Genomic DNA, 6,262 nt, shown 5'->3' on the forward strand with positions numbered 1-6,262 from the left:
GGCGGTTGGGGACAGTGCCTCTGGAGTGGCAGACTGGGGTGGTGGTCCCTCTTTTCAAGAAAGGGGACCGGAGAGTGTGCTCCAATCACACTTCTCAGCCTCCCGGGGAAAGTTTACTCTAGGGTACTGGAGAGGAGAATTCGACCAATAGTCGAACCTCGGATCCAGGAGGAGCAATGCGGTTTTCTTCCTGGTTGCGGAACACTGGACCAGCTCTATACCCTTCATAGGGTGCTCGAGGGTTCATGGGAGTTTGCCCAACCAGTCCACATGTGCTTTGTGGATCTGGAGAAGGCATTCGACCGTGTCCCCCGTGGTATTCTGTGGGGGGTGCTTCGGGAGTATGGGGTTCGGGGCTCTTTGCTAAGGGCTGTCCGGTCCCTGTACGAACGGAGCAGGAGTCTGGTTCGCATTGCCGGCAGTAAGTCAGACCTGTTCCCAGTGCATGTTGGACTCCGGCAGGGCTGCCCTTTGTCACCGGTTCTGTTCATAATTTTTATGGACAGAATTTCTAGGCGCAGCCAGGGGCCGGAAGGAATCCTGTTTGGGAACCACAGGATTTCATCTCTGCTTTTTGAGGATGATGTTGTCCTGTTGGCTTCTTCAAACCAGGACCTCCAGCATGCACTGGGGCGGTTTGCAGTCGAGTGTGAAGCGGCTGGGATGAGAATCAGCACCTCCAAGTCCGAGGCCATGGTTCTCGACCGGAAAAGGATGGCTTGCCCTCTCCAGGTTGGTGAAGAAGTCCTGCCTCAAGTGGAAGAGTTTAAGTATCTCGGGATCTTGTTCACGAGTGAGGGAAGGATGGAGCGTGAGATCGACAGGCAGATCGGTGCAGCCTCCGCAGTGATGCAGTCGCTTTACCGGTCCGTTGTGGTGAAGAAGGAGCTGAGCCAAAAGGCGAAGCTCTCAATTTACCGGTCAATCTATGTTCCGACTCTCACCTAGGGTCATGAGCTTTGGGTAATGACCGAAAGAACAAGATCACGGATACAAGCGGCTGAAATGAGTTTCCTTCGCAGGGTGGCTGGGCACTCCCTTAGAGATAGGGTGAGAAGCACAGTCACTCGGGAGGAGCTCGGAGTAGAGCCGCTGCTCCTCCACATCGAGAAGAACTAGCTGAGGTGGCTCGGGCATCTTTTTCGGATGCCTCCTGGACGCCTCCCTGGGGAGGTGTTCCAGGCATGTTCCCCGGGGAAGACCCAGGACACGCTGGAGGGACTATGTCTCTCGGCTGGCCTGGGAACGCCTCGGTGTTCTTCCCGAGGACCTGACCGAGGTGTCTGGGGAGAGGGAAGTTTGGGCTTCCATGCTTAGACTGCTGCCTCCGCAACCCGGTCCCGGATAAAGCAGAAGAAGATGAGATGAGATGTTTCTTGCTGTAATAATTTACTTTTACTTTTGAGCAACTTTAAAAATGGTTTCATCTTTTAAAGTCACGTCTTTGCAAGTTGAAACGTTCATGACCTGAGTGTCAGGAGAAACTCCATTTCACCCCTTATCACCTCCAGGGGCCAGTGTTTCAACACCTGGGTACCTTCTTGTGCATATGTACATATCACACACACAAACACAGGACACTATGAAATGGCATTAGTAATGGCGACCTTTCCTTTACTTCACACTTTTGTACGCATGTCAGGATTTTTTTGTGATCTGTGTAAAAGATTGTGATTACAGTCAGAGCTACAGAGGAACGTGATCTCCAAAGCTCACAATCGTCTCAAATTAATTTCATCACAGTCCAAGCTGTGTCTGTTTTCTCAGTCTTGCATCTCAGTGGAACATCTCTTCAGTCAGCGACAAGTACTGGATTGTTTGTGTGTGTTAGCATTTGAATGGTTTGTTTCATGAGTCTGTTGTGTTGCTAGCTAACGTACTTAATGTTAGCGACAATCACTGATGTTATTGACGTTCTGATATTCCGTCCCCAGCTCGCAGGCTTGTCCCTAATATTCCTAATGATAATAGTGTGTGTATTATGTTTGTGTTATAAGAGGACTTATATTTCTACATCACTCACACTTTATCAATTCAACCTTCTTCGATACAGACCAATCAAAATCTATCTGATATCAATATTATACTCATTATTTTTGACTCTAAATAGAATTATGTCCCTTACGTTATATCTCTTAGATTTATTATTTATCAACAGTGCAGTTGAAATAGTGATTGGTGTAATTGTGGTGTTGAGGTTCAGCTCATGACTGATTGTAATAACAGTGCTATAGCTATAACACTGAGACACGGAGACATCCAGCTGATCTGCTTTGCTGATTTATTGACAACTTTAATGACAGTTGCAGATGAAAGGAACATCAAAGCATTTTGAGAAGTTTTTTTCATTAATTTTAATTCTTCTTAGTGGACTTCCACACCATATGCTTGTCCCTGTGGATCACCAGAATGCCGTCATTACCCAAAGTTAAACGGCATGTGGTGAGATCCGGGCTGTAGCTGCCGGCGGCCCACACGGGTTTATCCGGCGTATATATGACGAGGTTGCAGTCGTTTTGCATGGCCAGGCGACTGATGCCTGGAATGCCGCCAGTGTCAGTAGCCCACAGCGGCGCCCAGCCGTACACTACAAAGTTCCCATCATCCTGAAACAAGACGTTAGAGTTCAATATCAGAGAATGGAAGGTGAGTTTATATTTCTGTGAAAGGAACTGGAAGTAATTTTTTCAAACAGCAAATGAAGAAAAAGCAAAGAAGACTCTTCATCTCTATATATTTCCCCTGTTTCAGTTCTACCTGAAAGATTGCTTTGTAACTCGCTGTTGTTGGATAACAGGAAGTCTCCTTTCTGGAGCTCTTCATTTATAGACAAGAAGTTCCTGCTCATGGTTCTGAATATAAAGACAGTTATTAAAAATGTGTGTCAGATTCAAGCAAGTAGTGACTTTTATGGGAAAAAATAAGAACATTGGAAAAGAATTTGTGTACATGCTGACCTGAAGATATTAATATTTAGACTTTCACAGTTTCTAAATAATTAAAGCCACATTTCTAGTTCTCACAGCTAATACGTAAGGAATAAAACACGAGTGGGTTTGTTGTTGTAGGAAAATCATCCAGACAGCGGGATGCAAATCAAATTTACTGTTCCCACCTGGAAGTTGATTATTTTCCTAAAACAGCTCATCCCCAAGTGCTTTCTTTCCCTTATACCAAAGCAATTTGCCAAAGTTTACCATTTTTAATTATTAAAGAATAAAACATCACAAATGCTTGTGCTTATATTTATAATATTTCATGCTTTCATCTGTTTATAGTCAGATTTAAAGTTGCAGAACGTTCAAAACAAGCTCCTGTTCTTACTTACATTATAGAAGCTATAAATTCATGTACAAACTGATCCGAGGATATCAGGCTTTATATTTAATAATTAATGCATCAGTTCTAGTTTTATTCTTCAGCTTTAGTCATCTTTATAAAATGCCATGCTCATACATCAACACATCTGGGGTTTTTTTTCTTTAAATGTTCAAATAAATAAACCAGGTGCACTTTAGGTTCAGTTTTACTCACCTGCACAATGAGAGTGAGCGGAGAGATGAATCAATGAGCGGAAAGATGAACAGTGAGCGGAGAGATGAACCAGTGAGCGGAGAGATGAATCAATGAGCTGCTTTGCGGATTGGTGATGAGTGATGGGGTTTATATGGACTGACTCTGACCGAGACAGAGTTTAGGACTCCTCCTCTCACTGTTTTTTTTACACATAGCCCATTAGCAGAATATGAACAAACACTGTTCTGCTAAGCTCCAGTGATTCAGCTGAAAGACGAACCAAACATTCGTTCTGAGAACCCGAGATGACGCCCACTGTCCTGTGGCCAGCACTGAAAATCTGGGTAAGCTAAGATAAGATAAGATAAGATAAGATAAATTCATCCTTTGGTGGGTAAATTTATGAGTAACCAATACATGACAAAAAACCACAGGCTATGTGTAACCAATTTTACCAATGTAAAAGTGAATTACAGTATAATAATGACTTAGAATAGTAATGAAACCTAGACCAGTATCAGAAGATGCTAAATTCGACAGGAGCCATAATGCTGAGCAACAATAATGAGACAGACACAGAAGTGGAAGTTGAGTAGCCACTCTTATATTGTTTACAAAGTACAAAATACCCCAAACAATTAGAAAAATAAAAGGTAGTGTGCACACTAGAAAAATAAAATATTGTCCCTGGGCCCTTAAAAATAAAATGGAAGGGAAAGTTCTCTTCAGGTGCTCTGTTTCAGAGTTACTGCAGTTCAGTTCAAATTCCAAGGTTCCTTGTATTGTAATCTAACTGTTCAATGAGAGTATGAACGGGTACGTGTATATCCTGGTGCTTGACTTTCTTCAGGGAACTTGGCTTGCCATCGGTTTCAGCCAGAAGGTTGTCCTGGACCACAGTTGAATTGCTCTCAACTAAAAAAACCTGACCTACAAGCAAGGTCAAAAAGCATACATTCAATACCACTCATTCGTAGATGCATTATTCGGAATATCTAAATGTCAAAAGATGTACACCGTTAACATCTAATTCTGACATGAATTATCTCTACTCAAATCTTATATCTCTTTCTTATATAGTTGCACTTAAGACTGAATGTTGTACATCATCTTTGAGAACTAAGTGTTAAAGTGCTCACATATTTACTTGCTGTTTGTGTGAACAGTGCCTCAATAATACTTGTGTTAGTAACCATTAACACTCAGTGTTATCAACATTCAAAATGTCATTTATCATAACCATAACAGAACTATGTGCAAATAACACAAAAGTACCCTTCTGGTTTAAGACTTGGAGGTATTACAGAAGTGTGCTTAATTTACTCTTACATTACAGTAAAGGCCTATTCATTCATGAACGAGAAATGCACCAAAAATTACCCTCGAGATACTTTACACACAGCTACTCAGCTGAGTCGCATTAAAGTTTTCAATACTGCAGTTGCATAGTGCAAATAAACATTATATTCATCACAACATATAAAATTACTCTCTCCTCCCTTTAAATTGGCATTAGGAAAATAAACACTCCTCCCTTTAAATTGGCATTAGGAAGAGTAAACACTTCTCTCTTTAAATTACATATAGTACACATCAGCATGAATTCAGCTACCACATTGTAAATATGTTCAGAAACGTTGCACCATCATTCAGCTTCAGTTCACTCATAACGTTAACATAACCACTACTTTGTTTCAGCACTCAGTAAACAAGGGGGTAAATAGCACCAGAGCAACTGAAATGGCACGTTTCTCACCGTTGCTCTGTGAATATCAAGGCGGAACATGCTGGTATCATGCTTCGTAGCAGCTCTCCAGACGAAGGGTAAACGATTAGCCTGTTAGGTACAGAACTAGCATCAGCATGGAGGACGACGGTAAACGTAAACAAGCTTTTTTCCTTCAGATATTTGACTCGTCTTACCGACGTAACGTTTCTCCTTTGTTCAGTCACACGGCTCCGTGCCTCCAGTGGATGTGTTCCGACCCTCTTTATTCTCCCTTTTCACAGGTTATCTCCGCGTTTTCTACCGTTTTTGTTCTCTTCTCACAGCATTCAGCTGCCTCGCTTCTCGGCTGAGCTTGGAAAAGACCGGAAGAAGCACGCGCTTGCTTTTCGTTCCCGTGGCAAAAATCTGAGCGTCATCCACGTAGCTTCTGATTGGCTGCTGAGACGAAGCACCCCTACTACGTGTGGTTCTGTGAACTGAATGGTGCATTTAATTGCAATAGAATAATTAACAAGTTGCTGATGTGAAACCAATAAAGATATAGAAAATAAAAAGTCTCTTTTCTTTTAGTCTATTCAGTTAACTGTGTGGGTATTTTTCAAACACCTGGTTACATATGGACATAATTGTACACAACAATTATGAGAGTGAGACATGAATAAGAAAATACTAGCAAATGAAAAGGATATTGGTGGCAAGGTGGTGTAGTGGTTAGCGCTGTCGCCTCACAGCAAGAAGGTCCGGGTTCGAGCCCCGTGGCCGGCGAGGGCCTTTCTGTGCGGAGTTTGCATGTTCTCCCCGTGTCCGCGTGGGTTTCCTCCGGGTGCTCCGGTTTCCTCCACAGTCCAAAGACATGCAGGTTAGGTTAACTGGTGACTCTAAATTGACCGTAGGTGTGAGTGTGAATGGTTGTCTGTGTCTACGGTATGTGTCAGCCCTGTGATGACCTGGCGACTTGTCCAGGGTGTACCCCGCCTTTTGCCCGTAGTCAGCTGGGATAGGCTCCAGCTTGCCTGC

The 6,262-nt window shown here is 43.1% G+C and overlaps 1 pseudogene; it reads right to left on the reverse strand.

The window, feature by feature from the left end:
* Positions 1-2,354: 2,354 nt before the first annotated feature.
* Positions 2,355-2,848, reverse strand: LOC132888448 (B-type lectin plumieribetin-like; annotated as a pseudogene).
* Between the last annotated feature and the right edge of the window lie 3,414 nt (positions 2,849-6,262).

Source organism: Neoarius graeffei, chromosome 6 (genome assembly GCF_027579695.1).
Source record: "Neoarius graeffei isolate fNeoGra1 chromosome 6, fNeoGra1.pri, whole genome shotgun sequence".
In the NCBI taxonomy this organism is placed as follows: Eukaryota; Metazoa; Chordata; class Actinopteri; order Siluriformes; family Ariidae; genus Neoarius; species Neoarius graeffei.